Raw genomic sequence first — 22,218 nt, forward strand, 5'->3', positions numbered from 1 at the left:
TTAATTTCTTCCTAGCCACATAGATAGATTATTTTATTATTTCTTTCTAGTACATTTGCACTGCGTATGGTGTTCACTGGAGCTTGGAACCTAAGAAAAAAGACACGGTTTAACCAAATTCAATTTAGCCCCCACTTGGTTTCTTGTTACATTTCTTGCTTTTTGTGCTCTAGCAAAAAGTCACCTGGGTGAGATCAAAATTTTGCTGGAACAGAGACAGGGGTTTTGACGCGTTTGGTTTATTTTTGGAACCATGGTACTGGGAACACACAGAATTAGCTTGTTCCTGTTGAGCAGACAGAGCTTCGGCTTTGTTTTTATGTAATAGAAGGAAGTACGTCTTACTCAGAAGTGAGGCTAGGACCACGCTCTACGGAACTGTGCGGACAAGGCCCAGACGAAGTTCGGCTTAGGAGGTTTGGCTTTGCGTCTTCCTGTAAGTATCTTGGTCTTACTGCTGTGGTTCATGGTGATTGTAAGGTCATACACTTGTGTGATAGGAGCACAGACATACAATAAAACAGACAACCCAATGCAAACAAACCTGTTGCTAGACCTGCTTCCAGGAAGGCTGGTTCCCCTCTCAAGAGAACTGTGGCTCCGGAGCTATGGGTGATGAGCGAGTGTGAACTGGTATCTTCCCCCACCCCCAACTCGGCCTGTTTTCTTCCTTCCTCCCAGAGTGCTGGGATTAAAGGCTGGCTGGCTTGCTTATCTATCTATCTATCTATCTATCTATCTATCTATCTATCTATCTATCTATCTTTAATACAGTGCCCTTCAATTTAGACCAGCCATGCTTCAGATACTCAGCAAACATACGTGGCTGGTAAGTTAACATATCAGACAGTTGTATGAGCATGTTAAAGGAGGCATACTGCCATCCATGTAGGAGTTTACTGGAGGCAGCTTGAGTTTCTTATTTTAAAAAAGATTTTATTCATTCATTTATTTATTTCTCTGTCTCTGTCTCTCTGTCTCTCTGTCTCTTTCTCTGTGTGTGTGTGTGCGCATGCGTGTCTGTGTGTGTTTGTGTGTGTGCGTGTGTGTATGTGTGTGTGTGTTTGTGTGTGTGTGTGTGTGCGTGTCTGTGTGTGTTTGTGTGTGTGTGTGTGTGTGTGTATGTGTGCGCGCGCGCACAAGCAAATGCATATCAGAAGAGTATATTATTGGGTTGGATCCCTTGTTTGTAAGCCAGACATGGGAGCTGTAAACCAAACTCTGGGGCTCCAGAAAAGCAGCAAGGGCTCTCAAATGAGCCATCTCTCTGTACTCTAGCTCAAGTTTTCTGGATTGAAAATAGAGGTCAGTAGCTAAAGAGATGAATGGTTGAGAGCACTTACTGCTTTTTCCAGAGGACCCAAATGATAGTAGTGGTTCCCAGCATCCATATCAGCTGTCTCACAACCATCTGTAACTTCAGTAGGTCCAAAGCCCCTGGCTTCCAAGGGCACCTGCATTTATGTGCACATACCCACAGGCAAACACACACCTTCACATAATTAAAAATAATAAAATGTATCATCACCACCACCACCATCATGTTTTTGAGACAGGGTCCATCTGTGTGGTCCTGGTTGTCCTAGAACTCAGTATGTAGATCTGGCTGGCCTTGAACGTATAGAGAAGCTCCTATCTCTGTCTCTTGAGTGCTGGGACTAAAGGTGTATGCTGCCGGGCCCATGTAAAAAAATATCTTTTTCTCAAAAAAAAAAAAAAAAAAAAAAAAAAGCAAAGCCAGGTGTGATGGTGATGCAGCCAGCACTCGGGAGGCAGAGTCAGGAGGGTCACTGTGAGTTTAAGGACAGACTGTACTGTGTAGTAAGGTGGATGGACAGCCAGTCTAGACAAAGGGGTGAGTTTGCATTTCGGCGAGAAACCTTGCAGCAAAAAATAAGATGGAGAGTGGATGGGGGCGGGTCACTGTTTCATTTACGCTTGTGTTATTGCTTTTGCAGAATCACATCTACTGAATGCACAGGTCATGTTCACATAGGCACACAATGTGAATTTGGTGGAATATTTCAGAGAGTTGTAAGGTTAGACTAGGGTCCTCCCATTTGACTATGAGGGGAGACTCACTATGCTATAACCCACTTCCGGATAGTTTTCATCACAGCATGCTACAGGTTCTCTGGTTCTGGACATGTTCATTAATTAATATTAATTAATAAAAAATTAATATTGCTTAATGAGTCAAGTGGAAAATTCTTACACTATTCAATAAATCAGTCCTTTCAGAAAATTCCATTTTAAAGTCCTGTGAAGGGGAAATGAAAGGCCTTGACCTGGGCATGCTTCAGCCACTTCCTCAGACAGAGACCGTGCAGCCAGTCACGGGGCCCTTAGTGTTTCCCAGTGCTGTTCAGACTTGCAGCCTCACTTCCTTCTTGACACACTTACGCTGCTGACGTTCTCATTTAGTGGGAAGCCCGCGCATGTCTGTTTTATGTTTTAAGTATGTTTTCAATGTCTGTACCTTAACAACTAATCATTCCAAAAGGCCCACAGACCCAGATAAGGTCCTCAGGGGCAGCCCAGACTATGGACATCCACATGGCCTTTGGTGGCAACAGTGGCCATGAACATCAAGACAGCCTCTGGCTGCAGCAGGACCTCAGCCCCAGACCTGACTCTCAGTGAAGTCTCCAACTTAGACATCACCATGGCCTCGGATGGTAGTGCGGGCCACTCACTAGCCTGGTTGTGTCCCGTAGCCTCTGCGGCTGTGACTCTCTCCACGCACACTCACAGCTCTGTTTTTCTATCGTTCCCACCTCTCCATCAGGTTTTTATTGATGGGAGAAGTGGCCGCCACTCCTGCTATGAAGGCAGAGGCCTTAAAAACTAATTTTAAGGGGTGGGGGGAAATGTCATACAAATTGTTCTCTGACCCCTATCTCACTAATAAGGTTTCGTCCCCAACCTTCGCATCAATTACCTAGGGCTTTTTGTTTGGTTGATTTTTTTTTTTTTCGGAGCTGGGGACTGAACCCAGGGCCTTGTGCTTGCTAGGCAAGCGCTCTACCACTGAGCTAAATCCCCAACCCCCATTTGGTTGACTTTTATTTGGGGGGATTTTAAGACAGAATCTTGTGTAGTCCAAGTTAATGTTGAACTCAATATGTAGCTGAGGATAACCATGAACTTCCTGTCTCTACTGGATCAAAACTGGGCTTACACCTGAGTGCCACCAAGCATGGCTTAAATTTTGTTATTTTATTTTAAATGTGTTTGTTTTTATGTTTTGGACCAGTCTCATTATGCAATCCTGACTGGCCTAGCATCCCTACGTAGACCAAGCTGACATAGTAACAGTGCTCAGTTAACACATGTATGCCACGATGCCCAGTCAGCACCATGGACCATTCTGAGGGCTGCCATTCACATCTTAGGACACCTGGCCTCTGCTCACCAGGGAGTATAATCTAATGTTTGTCCATTCCTTTCTGTTCCATAATCATTACTTTTTTGGTCTTTCATTACTTCTTGGTCAGCCTTTGCATCAGCCTCTGACTTAGGTTTCTATGGCTGTACTAAAACATCAGAACCGATAGCAACGTGAGGAGGGAAGGGTTTATTTCAGTGTATACTTCTACATTACAATCCATCACCAAAGGGAGTCAGGTCCACTCAGCCTGCTTTCCTAGTCTTCCCTAGTCAGGTTGCACTATCCACGTCAGTCAGCAAGCAAGAAAACGTACCATAGGCTTGCCCACCAGCCAATCTGGTGAGAGAATTTTCCCAACTGGGGTTTCTTCTTCCCAGAGTCTAGCTCATGTCAAGTTAACATGATACTAGCCAGCACAGCCTCTCCACTCGCCCATCTCTTCAGTTTCTTATCTTGACCATATACTGTGCACGTGGCCATAAGAACAACTCCTGTGATTTAGCTATCACCGTGTGGGGTTGAGCGCTTTCACTGATCAAATCTAGTCTGAACTGATGAACTTGCATACAACAGAACTTGAGGGACCTGCTCAAAGGGTTCTGCTGATGGGTACAAGGGAAGAGTCAAATTTAGTTCTGCTCAATCTCAAAGCCTGTGATCTCTTATACCACCATGCCGTGTCATGTCCCTAAAACATGGCGAGGTCTTATTTCCTTTTCCAAAGTCATTGGCTCCTCAGTGCACGGCTCAGGGTGATCTTCAAGGCAGTGCGACCCATCCATTGCTTACCCATGCTGTGCCACTAAACGTTTTCATGTACACTGTATTACTACTACTACTATTACCACCACCACCACCACCACCACCACCACCACCACCACCACCACCACCACCACTACTACTACTACTTTGAAGACAGTGTCTTACTATTAGCCCTGACTAACCTGGAACTCAGTCTGTAGACAAGCTGGCTTCTGCCTCCCGTGTGCTGGGATTAAAGGTGCACTCTACCCTATGTTCTTATCTAACAAGTCTACATGGCAGTCTCCGCACTTTCAGAGGTAGAACTCTTAGTCTCCCTCAACTCATATGTTGACATCTTTATCCTCTACATGAGAGTAGGGAGCATGCATGGGACAGACCTAGGCACATGTGTAACACTTTGTGCAGTTTGGTCTTCACGTGGGACTCCTAAAGTGGGAGCAGGGGCTGTCTCTGACTGCATTGCCTGCCTTTGGACCCCTTTCCCCTAACTTGGCTGTTGTGTCTGGCCTCAATAGGAGGAGATGCACTTAGTCTCACTGCACTTGATATGCCAAGGCCCGTTGACATCCATGGGAGTCTCCTTTTTTCTGAGGAGAAGGGGAGGAGGAGAGGATGGAGTGAGGTGGGGGTGAGGGGGCCGGAGGAGAGGACGGAGGAGACGAGGGAGGGGAAAATTTGGTTAAGATGTGAAGTAAATTAGCTAATTGGTAAATTAATTAAAAAAGAGTCCGCCGTTTAAAAAAGCAACACCTGTTCTTGTATGTATATGTGCTGTGTGTGTCCGTGTGCACAAGCGGAGGTGTCTGTGAAAGCCAGAGGTGTTAGATTCCAGCGAAGCTGGAGGTGTGGGCAGTTGTGAGCCACCCGGTGTGAATATTAGGATCTGTATGTGCTCTTACGCACTCGGCCATCTCTTTAGCCATGAGGACCCACCTTAACAAATGGAAGGAAAGAACTGACTCCCCAAAGCTGTCTTCTAACCTCTTCAAGTGCACCACGGCACAAGTGCACATATATGTGCGTGGATACACTAACGTTTGCACATAATTCACATACTATTTATGCCAGACTAGATGTGGTGGTGCATGATACATGATTTTAATCCCAGCACTTGGGAAACAGAGACAAGTGGACCTCTCTCTCTCTCTCTCTCTCTCTCTCTCTCTCTCCATTTCTCCTCTCTCCCCATTCCTTTCTTTTCCCCTCTCCATTTATTTATGAGTTCAAGAGTAGTTTGGTCCACAGAGAGGGTTCCAGCACAGCCAGAACTCCAAAGTGAGACCCCACCTCAAAAACAGCAACAAGAAAAATTACATTAAAAAAACTCTCCATATATGCCAGGAATGCAGATTCCACATAAGTTCAAGGTTGACTGCCCCACTGGCACTAATTTACATCAAGGTGTAATCATTTAACACATTTGCTGCACTGTCCGATAGCTGAACTTCGTAGATCAAGCTACCTGCCCTACAAAGTCAGGCAGTCACCCAGAGGCAGGTTGATCGCACAGACAGACACATTTCCAAGGAGATGGTAGCAGTCTGCCTAACTGTAGTATGTGTCTCCTACAGATAGAGCTTTATCTTTCCTCCATGTCAAATTCTTACCCCCATCAATATAGACCTACTAAGTTCCTAACTCTCTGATATCACTTTAACCACGCTTCTGGCCTGAAACTTTATTGCTGATGAACAAGCTAACACCGTTGTAAACCATCCATGAGTTGATGGGCTTTTAGGTCCCTTGGGACACTCAGTTAACAAAGCACCCAGGGAACTACAACTTGTCAGTTAACCAGCGTGTGTCTCCCATGACCACAATGGCTTCAGAACTAACACACAGGAAGTGTGACTGACAACCACTAATGACCTAATGACTCACTTCTAAAATTTTGGCTCCCTATGTCTGCAAGGTTTTTGTTGTACTTTGGGTTTTTTTTTTTTTTGTTGTTGTTGTTTATTGAGATAGAACATCACTGTGTAGCCCTGGCTGGTCTGGAACTTGTTACATAGACCAGGCTGGCCTCAAACTCACAAAGATCTGCCTGCCTCTGCCTCTGAGTCCTGAGATTAAAGGTGTGCAGGCACCACCATGCCTGGCCCCTGCAAGTCTGAATAATTTTGTTCTAACAGTTTTGCTACTGGGATGAGGACTCTTTCTGTAGAGCATACAAGAGTAGTCTCATTGAACTGGGGTTTGAGGCTGACCTGGTGCTTTTGAATTTCTCAAGCCTCCTGGACAGGTTGGGTGTGTTGGAAGAAACAGGTTGGGTGTGTTGGTCCAGCAAAATGGCCCAGCAGATGAAGCACCTTCCATAGCGATCCCTGAACAAGATCCCTGGAACCCATGTACAGGTGGAGGAAGAGGACCAACTCCACGAAGTTGTCCTCTGACCTTCACACGAGCGTCACAGCATGTGTGCACCCCACACATCACAGTGCACAAGAAACAATGACAAACAAAAGTGATTGTGCATGTTGTTATAGATGTGTAATTCTGATTTTAAACGGGGAAGTAGGTTTCTGGCGTATGTCGAAGGAGTGAGAGAATATTTAGATGTTAGAGTGCCCTATACAGATCATTGATATAAGTGTCCTATACTTATATCAGTCGAGTTGGGAGACAGGTGGCCACGCAAAACCACAGAAGTCTGCATGTCAAGTCATAAGAGGCTCAGACTCTTTAGGAAGGAGGGTTAGGTCATCTCCTCAGGTCGATGATACTAACTGTTTAAGCCTCTGGCTGAGGGTGTGGGCAGCATTGCGTAAGTCCCAGAGGAAGGAAGTTATAAGGACCATGCATGGCCTCATGACCTCACTTTCTTCTCCTTTCCTTCCTCTCTCCCTCCTTTTCTTTTCCCTTTCCATTTGTGGTTAACTTCACAATTTAGCTGACACAAATGAGGGTAGCAATACTTAGTTGTAGCAGGTGAGGACAAAACATGCCTTAAAGTTAATGATGAGGTTCTGTGTCTCACAGAGAATGGATGCATGTAGTTTCTTATGTACCAGGAATGATCGCCTAACAAGAGGCAGGAACATGTCGCAATATTGGTAATTTGTGGCTTGTTATTTTATCATGGGATAATGGTGAGCACATGAGAAGAAAAGTGTACTGGGTGGTTTCTTTTTGGCGACTTGTCACAAGCTGGACCTGTCTGGGAAGAGGAACCTCAGTTGAGGAAATGCCTCCAGCAGATTGACCGGTAGATAATTCTGTAATGTAATTGCTTGATTAAAGGATTGACATGGGAGGATCCAGCCCATTGTGGGTGGGGCCATGTCTGGGCTACTGGCCCTGAATGATATAAGAAAGGAGGCTGAACAAGCCATAACGAACAAGCCAGTAAGAGGCACTCCTACGTGCCCTCTGCTTCAGCTCCTGTCTCCAGGTTCCTGTCTCGAGTCTCTGATCTGACTTCCCTCGATGTTAGACTGCAACCTGTGAGGTGAAACAAAGCGTTTCTTCCCCAAGTTTTAGTTGTGGCCTGTGTCACAGCATCAGAAAGCAAACTAGAAGAAAAAGAAGAGAGGCAGACGTTTCACATGTCTCCAATCTCACTGTAGCTTGGCTTTTCCAGCTTCAAAAGCTGGGAAGCTAAAGAAATACATCTCCATGACTCCCTTGGAATGTAGCTGGGATCACGCTTTTGCCATGCAGAAAACAACCCCACCTGACACGGCAGATAGGTTGAGAGTAGTGCAGAGGTCTTGCCGTTCTTTGGTTTGCACAACTGAGGAGGTTTCTGCTTTTGGAGAGGTTCTGCTGACAAGATCCCAGACCCACGAGCACCCAGCACAAGGTGGTGGCAGCAGCAGGGACATTTCTGCTAGGTAAGTCCCATGGCATAGTTAGTCGTCCCTCCTAACCGTGTGGTCAGTGGCTATACAAATGGTAAGCATTGTTTCTTTGACCCTCAGAGCCATGCTTTGAGTTAACTAGAACCCTGTAAGAAATCCCTTTATGGGTAAATAGGTGAGAGGGTGCTGCTGTCTAAAACTAGGATATGAATGAATTTGTTTCTAAATTAGGAAGGGGACTTGGCTGTGCAGCTCTGAGGCCCAGGAATGAGGTGGATACTTGAGAATTAGACACATAACCATTGGCCTTTGTTTCAAGCCAGTTTTATCTCTGAGGTTTGGCAAATACATCTCCGCTGGAGTCTTTGTTGTTTTGCTTTTGGGATTTATTTATTTTCTTGTATATGTGTGCATGTTTTCTTACATATGTTTATGGGTACCTGTGCATGCTGGTGTCCACAGAGGCCAAAAGAAGATGTCAGATCCCCACAATCCAGAGTTACAGACAACTGTGAAACCAAACCTGGATCCTGCAAGAGCTGCAAGAGCTCATAACTGCTGAGCCATCTCTCCAGCCCCGTGGTGTTTGTTTATTTGTTTACTTGAGGTAGGATCTCACTTTGTTTCCTTGACTGGCCTGGACCTACTATGTAGTATAGACTGGCCTTGAACTTGTAAAGATCTGCCTGCCTCTGACTTGGCAGTGTTGGGGAAAAGCTGTGTACCACTGTACCCAGCCTGTGAAGGTGATAAAGTCTTCCCAGATGCAACCTCCTGGCACCTTTACATTCTGTTTCCTGACACCAGCTGAAAGATGTCCCTTCCTTAAGCTCCCGTGTGTAGTGTTCTGGCTTCCTTCCTTCTCTGTGCTCCTCCTTCCTGTCTTTTGAGAAATACTCCTTCCTTACTGCCACTCTATTACCAATGAGGATTCCTAGGTGTTCTGAACTCAATCTGCTTCTCGCTGTTCCTATGGTTTGAATTCATCTCTGCGCAGCACTGGCTCCTAGACTGGTCTCTTCAAGGACCAACTAAAGACTGAATATCTCCACTTCGGCATCTCACAAGCACTGAAGACACAGCATGGATGAAACTCATTAGCTCCCACTCCCTGACCTCCTCAAAATCGCTCTCAGTGGCAGGCTGCTCTTTCCGTCTACTCTCTGTACAGGCGAACGTCACCACAGTTCACAGGCGCTGAAGCCAGAGGCTGGAAGTTAGCCGTCTTTCCTTTGCTGAGCCAACCCGTCCTGCTACTTCAGAACATTGCTCAAGGTGCATCTCTACTGCCTTAGTTTAAATACCATCATCTACAGCTTGCTTTGTTGCAACAGACCTCAAGCCAGATCTCCCTTAATCTTCCCTCCCTCTCTCGTCCTTTCTTCACACTGAAGGCAGACAAACATTCCTAGGATATGTGGCGCCATGCCTTTCTCCTGCTGGTGGAACTGCTTTGTAAGCCCTGCACAGGGCTTAATGGATCTCCTCTCCGTGGGTGTCTCTTGCAACCTTGTTGCGTTCCTTGGGGCCTCTCCCGTGTACCTGTGTGCTCAAAGCTTCTCTCCCACCCTTCCCTCCTAACCTAGAATGTTCAGTTGTCTTCAGCCCTCGGAGCATAGCTGTAGGGACTTATCTCAGCTTCTGCTTCTAGTATTTTATTCCGGCTTCATTCCGCGGGGTCAGAGAACTTACTTCTACTCCCACTAGAAGTCTCAGCTGTTCGCTTTTGATTGACTTTCTGTCATGTCCCAGCAGACCTGGCTCTGTGGGTCAAGAGCTATGTCTCATTTGCGCCTTGATAGTACGGCTATCACCACAGAGAGTACTGGCGCTTAAACGTTTTGGAAATAAGTGAAATTGGCACAACTATTAAAGAACAAACCCATGGCTCTTCTCTATCACTCACTGCTTGGCAACTCTTAACTATAAAGATTTAGAATTGGCAAAATGAAACTTGATTAGCCCTCAATCACTGTCAAGGCTCTTTCCTTGCCAGCCTATGTTAGTGTTATCAGCAGAGGGTTTCTTTATATCACTACTCTTTCTGTGTGTATACAGAGTATATGCACACTTGCTGCCTGGTTTTATGACATCTTGACAGCAAGCTAGAGTAATTTTTGAAGAAGAAACCTCATCAGAAAAATTGGCCCTATTGGATGGGTCTGTGGGTAAGCTGGGGTGCATTTTCTTGATTGACAATGGGAGGATCCAGACCACCTAGCCACTCCTTGGCTTGGGTCCTGTCTGTTATAAAAGAAAAAAAACAGGCTAAGCAAGCCATGGGAGCAAGCCAGTAGGCATCATTCCTCCTGGTCTCTCTATATCTACTCTTGCCTCCAGGTCCCTGCCTTGACTTCTTTTGATGTGACCTTTTCCTCCCCAAGTTGCTTTTGGTAGGGGTGTTTTATCTCAGCAATAGAAAAGTAACTGAGAAAGTGTACACACATGTGCATATCTCTCTGTGTGTGTGTGTGTGTACACCTATGGAAAACAGAGAACAGTATCCAGTATCTTCTTCAACCAATTACTCTCCACACTTAGTTTTGACACGGTCTCTCACTGAAACCCAGACTTTACCAATTGGCTAGACTGGCTGACAAGCAAGCCCCTAGTGTTTTCCTGTCTCCTTCTGGGATTACAGGCCTGCTCCATGCCAATCCAGGTCCCCGTGCTTGAATTCGAGCACCTTACAATCAGCTACCTCCACAGCCCAGCCATTACTTTTGTTTTGTATTGTTATAGCCTTTAAACTCATAATCCTCCTGTCTCATGTTTCCAAGTATGGGGAATACAGGAATCTGCCATCACACCTTGGCTCCATCACTAACTTTAGAATGGGCTAGAAATCTTCTTAGTACAGATTATAATAAAATATCCAAATCTTAAATTGAAAGATTGATTAATTTTTAATCCCCTCCTCAACTCCTTCTCGGTCCTCCTCACCTCCCTACTTGTGACGGCTAGTTTTATGTCAACTTGACATAAGCTAGAGTCATCTGAAAGGGGAAAACTGCAGTTGAGGAAATGCTTGCATGAGATCCAGCTCTAAGGCATTTTCTTCCTTAGTGATCAATGGAGGAGGCCCAGTCCACTGTGGGTGGGGACTCCCAAGGGCTGGTCATCTTGTGCTCTATAAGAAAGCAGGCTGAGCAAGCTACAAGGAGCAGTGTTCCCCCATGGCCTCTGCATTGGCTCTTGACTCCAGGTTCCGGCCCTGCGGGGAACTCTTCAACTTCCACAGTCAGCAGAGAGATGAGCCATGGAAGGCAAGAAGGCCGTTCATACCAGCATGACTCAGTAGCCAATGTTGGTTCAAACTTCAGGAATCTGACACTGAGTTGTTCATTTTAGCCACATTTAGACACAGCACAATTGGATGAAAATTCTTCTTGGGATGATTAACTCAATCCCACTTGCACAACAAAACATACCTAAATCTCGTTGAGGACCAAAGTCAGCTAAATATAGATTAGATGTGAACATCAGAACTCTGTGAAGTGCGTGTGACATCTTCCATAAAAATAAGTTCTGTAGATTGACTGAGATCAACAAACTTACGAGAATGGGTCTGGAGGAGAATCTGGTGCCGGAAAGTCTTCAGATATACATACTGTGCAAAGGTCACCAGGCTAGAAAGCCATTGCGCTGCAGCCTTCTGGGCAGAAAACAGGTTTTGCATTCCTTCCCTTGAAGGAACTACCCTGAGTGCTTAGCATTCCAGATCCCCTAGAGCACAAAGACCTCTGTACAGCCCCACACTGCCCTCCTTGAGTTCCTGTCCTCACAGTTCTTGAGGATGAACCATTCTATGGAACTGTGAGGGAGATAAACCCTTTCATCCTCAAGTTGCTTTGGTCATGGTGTTTCATCACAGAAATAGTTACCATGACTAGGTCACCACCCAACTTTATACCCCTTCCCCTCATGCTGAACTATCTGGGTTTTGTTTCTGGACTCCCTTATTCAACATGATGTTGATGAGATTGGTTCTTTTCATTGCTGTATTCATCTCTCCTCATTAACATGCTGTACCATGTCAGGGGGCATTTGGATTGTTTCATGTTGGGTTAACATGAATAAAGCCATTATGAATATTTCCCATATGCCTCTTGGTAGATGCTAGCATAATTGCTGTTAGGTTTACAACTAGGAGCAAAGTTGATGTAGGATGTACATACAGTTATCTTATGTGGATACACTAATAAACACGTTACCAAAATCATCATGCCCATGTATATTGCTACCAGGAAATGCTTTTGTGCTCTAGAGGTCTTTATTATGAGTTCTTGTCATTGTTAGCAGCATATACAAATGTATGCAATCATCTGAAGTGAATACTGAAATTACAACTTGCTGTAATACTGTGAAAGACATCCAAACTTGGCTTCCTGAGGTTAGTGAGTTTTCAGAGACTCAATAATAAAAACAAATAACACTTACTGTGCAAGTGCTGTGTACCAGACCCATTCTAGACACTTTGGGAAGGTTATCTCAGTCATTGCAACTGCTCTCTTCATCTCTTGAATAAAAACTTTGAGGCACAGAGAGATATATAATTAATTTATAGACTTGGTACCTATTCAGATAACTGAACATAACTCTTCTGTCTTAGGGTTTTATTGCTATGAAGAGACACCATGACCAAAGCAACTCTTATATCTGTACAACATTTCACTGGGACTGGCTTACAGTTCCAGAGGTTTAGTTCATTATCGTCATGGTGGGAAAGCATGGCAGCATCCAGGCAGGCATGGTGCTGGAGGAGCTGAGAGTTCTACACCTTGTTCTGAAGGCAAACAGGAGACTGACCTTTCTGCACTGGACAGGGCTTCAAAGCCCACCCCCACAGTGACACACTTCCTCCAACAAGGCCACACCTTCTTACTCCCTGTGGGCCAAGCATATTCAAACCACCACATTCCTCTCCCTGGTCCCCATAGGCTTGTTCAAACACATGAGTCTATGGGGGCCATACTTAGGCAGAGCTTAATGCAAAATACATTTAGTCCAAATTCAAAAGTCCCATAATTTATAACAGTTTTAACAATGTTAAAAGTCCAGCCAGCCCAGAAAGCACTTCATAAAAGATAAAAAAAAAAATCTAATCTGGATTAGAAGCCAATGTGGTAGTGTACTCTTTTAATGCTAGCACTCAGAAGTCAGAGACAGGGGGATCTCTGAGTTCAAGTCAGCTTTCCCTACATAGAGAGTTCAGATTTACAGCCAGGTGTACATTCATAAGACCCTGCAGAGGGTGAGAGAGCAAGAGAGTGAGTGAGAGAGAGAAAAACAGATAGACAGACAGAGAGATAAGAGAGACAGAGAAACACAGAGAGACAGAGAGACACATAGAGAGAGAGGGAGGGAGGAAGAGAAAGAGAGGGGGAGAAAGGGGGGAGAGAGAGAAAGAGATAGAGAGAGAGATAGAGAGATAGAGATAGAGATAGAGATAGATAGATAGAGAGAGAGAGAGAGAGAGAGAGAGAGAGAGAGAGAGAGAGAGATATTCCTATCAGGACTTCACACTATGGTTTTGGTTTGGTTTATGAAGTAATTTTTACCAAGTTCTAAAATAATTTACAGAGTGTCAAGTAAGATCCTATAAGAAAAAAGATATATCTAATGGGACTAAAAACTAATATGATTTTTGGGAAAGAACATAGAGATGTCTTAATTTTCTAAATATTGCAAAAATATATTATGTGAACACATGTCTAAGGCCTAGTGGTTAGCTACCTTCCAACTATGAAGATTATCTGTAGCGTCTGGTATTCACGACCTTGTGTAGTTCCTCTTACATCTTGAGCTGATGTTGTATTTTACCAATGGAATGCAGCAGATACGACAGGGCGTCACTTCTGTGGTTAGGATATAGAAACACCACTAACTTCAGCTCCCTTGGGACATCCGCTATGGGGAAACCCAGTGACGGACGGTGTTATGAGAATACTCAAAAGAAACATGAAGAAAGAACCAAGACCTCTAGCCTATGTCATGTGAGCCATCCTGGTCAGGTCTTCAGATAACTGCAGCTCTGGTGATGACTTTGTAACCTCCCGAGATGGCCCAATACAGACCACCCAGGTAGGCTGCTTCATCCCTGATTTTTAGAAGTGGCACGAGAGAAATAAGTGTAATGTTTTAACTGGTGTGCTTAGAGCAGCTTGTTACAGAGAAGGTGGTGCGCATGGGCTGCAGATGTAGCTTAGTTGGTAGCGTGCTTGCCTAGCATGCACAAAGCTCTGGGTCTAATCCCTATCACCAGAGACTGGTCCTGGTGGTTGGTACAGCATGTGGGAGGTGGAGAGAGTTAGCAACTTTGAGGTCAACTTGGCATGCATGAGACCAACTCTTCCTTCTCAAAAAAAAAAAAAAAAAAAAAAAAAGAAGAAAATATGGGACCAATGACACCCGAGTTCAATTCTTAGAAACTCCTGTGGAAGGAGAGAACTGAGTCCTGAAAGCTTTTCTCTGACCTCCATGTACATGCTTTGGCACATGGGTATCCGCATTCACACAGATGCATACCATATATAAATTCAAATAATAATAATAATAATAATAATAATAATAATAATAATAAATGTATTATATTTTTAATAATTGGTAGTTAATACAGACTCTGCTTGGGGCCTTAGGAGACCTACACTAGTGAGAGGCCCTAAGAGGTAAGTTTCAGAGCCTTAGGGATATCATGATAATTAGCCTCTGCCTAGGTTAATAGCTGAGACTCCTAGGTAGTTATAGCAGAGATGACTAGCTTTTTTTTTTTAATCAAAAATTTTTCCATCATACTTTCACTGCATCTATTAGGATTCACTTTCTGTCTCTGTAAGAAGTGACCAAGATGCTCCACTTAGAACGATTTGTTTGGATTCATGGTTTCTGGGGTTTGAATCTGTGATTAAATTGGCCCTGTTGCTCTGGGTATCACAGGACAAAGACAGACAGACAGACAGACAGACAGACAGACAGACAGACAGACACACACACACACACACACACACAGAGAGAGAGAGAGAGAGAGAGAGAGAGAGAGAGAGAGAGAGAGAGAGAGAGAGAGAATCTCCCTCTCTTAGTAGCGCCAAGCTGTGAGCCAAGCCTTCAGCACATGAGCCGTAGAGGGACCCAGATCGGAACAGTAGCACCTGTCAACCTCGGCCACGTTGCCCAACTTCCTTGCAGCGGTTTCACCGAAGCAGAACTAAGGCCCATCTGGACTGTGCTTTCACAAGATCTGTCCCTTCCGTGCTGCTTTCCGTTTTCTTATAGGCCAGGCATGGGATATACAAAATGACCTTGGCGACCACACATTGAAGATAGCAAGGACCTCTGTCCCAGCATCCCTAACAGCTTCAAGGACCACCACCACCACTCCCTGAATTGGACAGACCATTCTCTTAGACCGAAATTACTTCCACTTGTGTTCAAATGAGGTCTCTTAAGATTTATGAATTAAAATAAGCTAGACTACCCCTAAAAAATTACGATTATGGTCTTCTACTTGAAATACTCCATTTTCTTCTGGAGTCTGGCTTTGATTTTAACAGTATTTATTTCTTCATTTGAATTTTCTGAATGTATTATTAGGGCAGGAGTCACATGTCAGAACACATGTGCAGAGATCAGAGTACCACCTTGTAGAGTCAGTGCTGTCCTTCAACCTTGACCGAAGTTCCAGGGATCAAACAGATGTCACCAGGATGGGTGGCAAATGCCATCACCTAGTTACATCTTAGCATCTCCTGTTTCTCCATTTATTTTGTCAGTTTATTAACATTTTAGTCTTCAAATTGCAAACATATTAAAATAAACAAACTTAAATGATGCCTTGTGTGCTCATAACTGATCCTCACCATTCCTCCTGCGGAGGCCTTTCCTATCCCTTGAATATTTATTCCTTTTCCAGTACTTTTACCTACTCTCTTAGGGCAAATGTCAGGATAGCAAACTTTTACATGTCATGTAAGAAATTTCCTTTACCTTCTCTGGATCCCGTGTTTCAAGAGGCTGTAAAAAGAGTCAATTCCCTGGCTCACCCCAACATTTACCCCATTGATGAACTCCTGGAGTACATGAAGGGGTCAGACCTCCAGACCCAAAACTACAGGATCTCCATGACATAGGACAACAGGATGTCCAGAGGAGTCCCAGGGAAGTATTGATAGCATAGCAGAAGCCAGAGGCCTTGTACCAGACCAACAAATCATTGCAATGAACATTTGCAAGCAAAGAAGTGTGGAATAAAGGGTACACTGTGGGACACCCTGTGACACATGACAGCTTTCACAATGAGATTTTTTTCTCTGCTGGAGGGGGGAGGTAGCAAGGGTGAATGGTAGGTCTGAGAGACAGAGAGATGAGTGGGGTTGGGGTTCATGATGTGGAATTCACAAAGAACCAACAAAAAGTTAAAAAGAGAGAGAGCGTGAATTCCCTTTGCTTCCCGGCATCTGATGAAGACAGGAAGAGCTCTAAGAGTGGACTTCCTGCTCCCGTTCACAACTCACTCACTCCCCTGAGGTTTCAAACCTCCCTTCGCTCCAGTCAAGCTCGGAGTACTGCTTCTATAAAATGATGCTGGGTAACTGGCAGGCTGAGATTCCCAAAGGTCAACATGGGAAAAACTGGGAAGCAATAACAGAGCCCTGAGCTGACACCAGCTTGGTTTAGCTAGCTGTGTGCCTTTGATCTTTAAGTTAATTACTTTTATATCTTCTCATTCATAAAAGAGATAATACCTATTCTGTGTGCCTTATTGGATAGATAGAGCAACAGAAGCTGCCAAGGTTTTTAAAACTTTAAACACTAGGCGAAGAATGCAGGTCTGTTGAGCCCTTGCCTAAGCATGCTCAAGGCTGTAGGTTCGAGCCCCAGGGCCCATAAAACTAGGTATGGCGATTCACCCCAGAAATGGAGGCGGAAGCATCAGGAATTCAAGATCATCTTCAACTTTATCTAATTACCAACTTTTAACACGGAAGGTGATGTAAACTGTGTTTTCAATTCTTATTTAATGTTTGCCTCTAGAGCACAGTTTGGAGTCACTTAAACTGCAGGAATTATTAAAACCAGTGCTAACAACTGGAGCGATTTCTTTCCAGCTAGTTTTTGAATGTGAATCAGTCCCACCATGCGTGAAGGGAAATGGGTACTGCAGTGCTTATGTTTCTAAACTTGTTTCATTTGAGAAAACCAGGCAGCACTGTAGTGAGCTTCTGGAAGGACAGGGAAATAGAGTCTTAACTTGAATTTTGTCCTGAGTAGCGTTGCTTCTCTCCACTCCCCACTGGCCAGATTTAACCCCAATAGCTGGATAATTTGCCTTAGAGAGAGGTAGTCAACATTGCGTCCTCAGATTTCAGTGACTCCCCTCAAACATCAAATGTTTCTTTCTGGATTCCTGAGCTCAGCACCAACAGGACCGGACTGTCAGGAAGGTTGCCAGGGAAAGGTGGAGCTGGCTGCACTGCTTCCTGTGGCTTTCCGAGCTTGCTGTGCCTGCTCTGCGGCTGTGAACTTGCACACAGGCAATTTTCACCTCATCCCAGCCTCTTATCTTACCTCTTCCTCTTTGCCCTCTGTCTTCCCTGCTCATTTTCAACATTTCATTACCATCATCATAGAAGTTTTTTAAAGAAAATGTACAATGAATCATATGGAAAATAAGCAATGTATTTTACACACACACACACACACACACACACACACACACACACACACACTAGACACACACAACACACACAGAGGAGAGAGAGTGGGGGAGACAGAAAAATACCCACACAAACACACGGGGGGGGGAGTGAGAGAGACAGAGAAACACACACACACAGAAGAGGGAGATTGGGGGAGACAGAGAAATACCCAGAGACAGAGACAATGATAGAGAGAATGGTGAGCACAGAAACACAGATGCACAGACACACAGACACACAGACACACAGGACCAGAGATTGATCCTTATTGATCTGGGATTCTGTCTAACTTTTAACAGTGTCTCTCACTGACCTTGGAGATAGCCTGACTGCCAACAAGTGCCAGCAATAATCTTCCTGTCTCCACCCCCATAGCTCTGGGAACGCTCTCCTATGGCCAGCCTTTTACCTGGTTCTGGGATTTGAACTCAGATCCCTGTGTTTGCGCAGCAAGAAGTCTTGTCCCCTGGGCCATGTCCCTAACCTCAGATACAGAGATTTAGTTTGTTTTCTGAGATCTGGGCTCACTATGTAGCCCAGGCTAGCCTTGAATTTGACATCTTCTTGCCAGTCTAATAGTTGTAAAATATCTTTTTGTAACGTATGAAAAGCATTGATTTATTTGAATTCTGACATGTGGTAATTTAACATTGTCAAATTTAAGATCCGCTTTGTTATTTTTAAATTATGCATGTATGTCAGATATGTCAGAACTTCCTGGAGCTGGAGTTACATGTGAGCCACTTGACAGTGGGTGCTTGGAACCAAACTCAGGTCCTCAGCAAGAGCAGTTTGCATTCGACACCACGCAGTATACCTCAGGTGCCAACACTGCAAATTTATTAACTCGGATAATTCTGGATTAACCTATATGTTCGCTTCCTACTGTAAGTATAAAATCTACTGTTGTAATAATCTCCAGGCGTCAGGGCATAACACTGAAGTAACCTGGTCTTCCTCAATAAAGACGTAAGGTGACAAAGGGCAGATGTCCCCGATTTGCTTTAGGAAAAACATAAGGAGAAGAAATTTCAATGGCTTCTGGAAAGACGCCCAGCCTGATGAATAAAGTGTGCAGTTAATGTGGACATTCAAATGTAATACTAGCATGGGAGGTAATCCTAAGTAAACAGATCTCCAGGGCATATGGAGTTTCCATGGCTAACTTTCGAGGATCAGTTGGACTAGAAACAAAGAGACCCGTGGTGCTGCATTTATTTATTGACTCTTAAAAAACAAACATTTTTTTTCTGCAACTGGGGAGAAAATATCTTAAACTACGAAAGCAAATACCGCAGTGCTTCAAGTTCCATTGGACACTTGTGTACATTGTACAAAAAGAATGGACTGGATCGATTAAAATTTTCTGCTCCTTCTGACTTGAAAATTTGACTAGTCTTCAAAGAGAGAGAATGTAGCAGGCAGACCACCCCCAGTTTAACCCCCAGACATGGAAAATAGAAAGCAAAAGAGAAGACAGTTCACTGAAGCTATCACAGGGAGGCTGCACGTTCCCCGACGTTCCTGCCTGTGAGAACTGGTTTCAAAGTTAGCTCTCAGTTCAACTCCTTGCACTGCACTGAAGCAGAAAGGTCCATCCAGAGAGATGCTTGAACTCCTGATGACAGCTCTCATACAGATCTACAACGATCCAGACTGGGACCGGAGCGAGAGAGGACGAGAGTGCTTGTTCTTGCAAAGGACTCGAGTTCAGTTTCAAGTGCCCCCTGTGGCAGCTTACAGCCACCGATAAGTCTAGTTCCAGGAACTCCGACACCTTCTTGGATGCCCTGCTCTCCCTAGGCACCACGTGGTGCACATACCTACGTCCAGGCAAAACGCTCATGCACATAAAATAAAGTAAATATCAAAAGGTATTTTTAAAATTTAGAGCTGAAAGAACTTCCTGTTGTCTGTGAGGCTTTGGGACTTGAGGCACCTTCTGGGATCATCAGCGGGACCCCCGGGAGAAGCATTTTGGCAATAGTTGTTAAGTTTCCATATGCATTGATTCTAAGGGCCACAGGTTCAATTTGCAGTCTGTGCTTAAGTTTTCCTGCAAAGAGCGAGATATAAATCTCACTAAAAGCCACAGTCTGGAAGGACAGCGATGGTGTCTTTGCAAAGCTGAGGGTACCCAGCATGGGACCACCCCAGGGAGGAAGCTAGCAGCAGATTCAAGAAAATGTGTGTATAGCACATTCAAGAAATAAACCCATGGCCAAGGAGATGTCTTATTGACTCTTACTGAAGCCAACCCTGGTGGATCACACTTTCATTCAGGTTTGGGGAGGCCAATGCATATAGAGAGCTACCAATCAGTTCCAGGCCGAAACTACAAAATGAGATTCTGACTAAAACAAAAACAAAAAACAAAAAAATGAAGCTAAATACTAGCAGAATTTCAGAGTTCAAATTTGAAATGTATTTTGTCTGATTTTAAGGAAACAGTTATTCCCGGACAAACTGGTACATATAGAGAATCAGGGAAACTTTAATAATTGAAACAGAAATCCGCTTGAAAACAGAAGCATTTCCTAAGAATCCCATCTTTCCTTCAGTGGGAATCAAAACTACGCTGAGGTTGCATGGGGGTAAGAAAGACCCTGTGCACTGCAAGTGGGAATCTGAATTAGTGTATCCTCAGTGGGAATTACTGTGAAAAGCTAAAGCTAGAATTACTACACTGGCCAGCTACGCCACTCCTGGGCACAGAGCTGGAAGAACCAAAGTCTGCACATCTGTATTTATTGACTCCAGCAAGTTTCTCTCTGACCTCCTATCACACACACACACACACACACACACACACACACACACACACACACACACACACACACACACACATTCACATACATGCATACATGGGTTAACAAACCAAAACACATGCTAAACAAGTGCAATAAAAATCTAAACTAAAAAGTATTTTACTGGCTGGAGAGATGGCTCAGCAGCCAAGAGCACTGGCTGCACTCCCAGAGGACACAGGTTCAGTTCCCAGCAACTACACAGAACTCCAGTTCCAGGGTATCTGACACCCTCACACAGATATAATACAGACAGAACTCCAACCAATGGTCATGAAAAAATAAGTTATTTAAAAATATTTATTATTTTATGTGTATGAATGTTTTGCCTGATGTGTGCCTGTGCACATGTATACCTGGTGCCCGTGGAGGCCAGATGTGGGTGTTGGGTTCCCGAGGACTGGAGTTAACAGCTGGTTGTGAGTCACCATGTGGGTGCTGGGAATAAAATCCATATCCTCTGCAAGACCAATAAATGTTCTTAACCAACGAGCCAACTCTCCAGCCCTGACATAAAAAAAAATTAAATAAAATTATGTCATTTGCAGGAAAATGCCTGAAATGAGATCTCCATTCTTATCATAATAAACCAGACTGATCTATTATGCTAATCATAATGAATCTTTTCTCGTATATGTGGAACCCAGGCTATAGTCATTATATACATACATGCATATAATGTGCATGTATGAACGTGGCATGGGAATAGAAAGAGTGCTATTTGGGAAGAGGAGGGGGAAACTGTAAAAGTTAGAAGAGGAGGGAAGGGAGGCAGTGGGGACCAGGATGGGGAGAATGCATAATGCATTTATATAGAAGTCCACAAGGATCTGTTAATATACAGTAAATATATATAAGTAAGGGAAACCTTAAAGAGAGGATTCTCATGATCTCTTCAGTCAAGAGGCATTGAAGTACAGCAGAACGCCTTTGCAGTTTCTGTGGCAGTGTTAGGTGTGAGTATAATTAGTGAGCCACTTATGTGCTTAAAACTGTGATCTGGCCCATTTCAAGTGGTAATTGTGTTGTTTTTATAAAGCCCCAAGATTAAGATGCTTCCCCCCCAAACACACACACACACACACACACACACACACACACACACACGCCCTGGAACTGTCATGTGTAATGATCAGGGCTGGTTAGACTCACTGACATTGCAGCTAATTGCCACATGAGACCAGGTGGCCCTGGCAGGAGGCTCCCCATTGTTCCATCAAGAATAGAGCCTCTGAGTTAGTGGCCCTGAGCCAGAAGTGGTGTTCATTATAGTGAGCAAGTGAGTGTCCCCACAAGAAATAGGATGTCACAATTAGTGCCTCCCCTTTCAAAAGAAAAGGAACATGTAATTTGTGAGAGTTCGTTTCACATAGTGAGATTTTTAAGGTTTCCATGCTCTAAAGAAGTACTTTTTTTAGTATTACCCAGGGGCTGGCCTGATAGCTCAGCAGATAAAGGTACTTGCCACCAAGCCTAAGGAACTGAGTTTGATGCCTGGCACCCGCGGCAAGGTGGAAGGAATGAAATGACTTGCACAAGTCGCCCTTTGACCTTCTTGTGCACATGAAGGCACATGTGAGACCCACTCCTCAAGTAAATGTAATTAAAAAAATTTTAACATATGCAATGCGGTTGAATTGCCTAGCATGATGTTAAAATTGGATTTGTGGGTCCCGCTGTAGACATCCTGATTCAGCACGTTAGGAGCGCGGCCCAAGAATACACACAGCAAGCTCCCTGTCGTGCCACATCCCTGTGTG

At 44.3% G+C, this 22,218-nt stretch overlaps 1 long non-coding RNA gene across 1 annotated transcript in view; it reads left to right on the forward strand.

Moving 5' to 3' along the window:
- Positions 1 to 362: 362 nt before the first annotated feature.
- The window catches only part of Tox3l1 (TOX high mobility group box family member 3 like 1), a 32,436-nt gene continuing 10,580 nt past the window's right edge, over positions 363 to 22,218 (forward strand). Inside the window, 2 exon segments of the long non-coding RNA NR_131117.1 lie at positions 363 to 436; positions 8,419 to 8,563. This is a non-coding gene — a long non-coding RNA (TOX high mobility group box family member 3 like 1).

The sequence above is a fragment of the Rattus norvegicus genome, chromosome 2 (genome assembly GCF_021556685.1).
Source record: "Rattus norvegicus strain SHRSP/BbbUtx chromosome 2, alternate assembly SHRSP_T2T, whole genome shotgun sequence".
In the NCBI taxonomy this organism is placed as follows: Eukaryota; Metazoa; Chordata; class Mammalia; order Rodentia; family Muridae; genus Rattus; species Rattus norvegicus.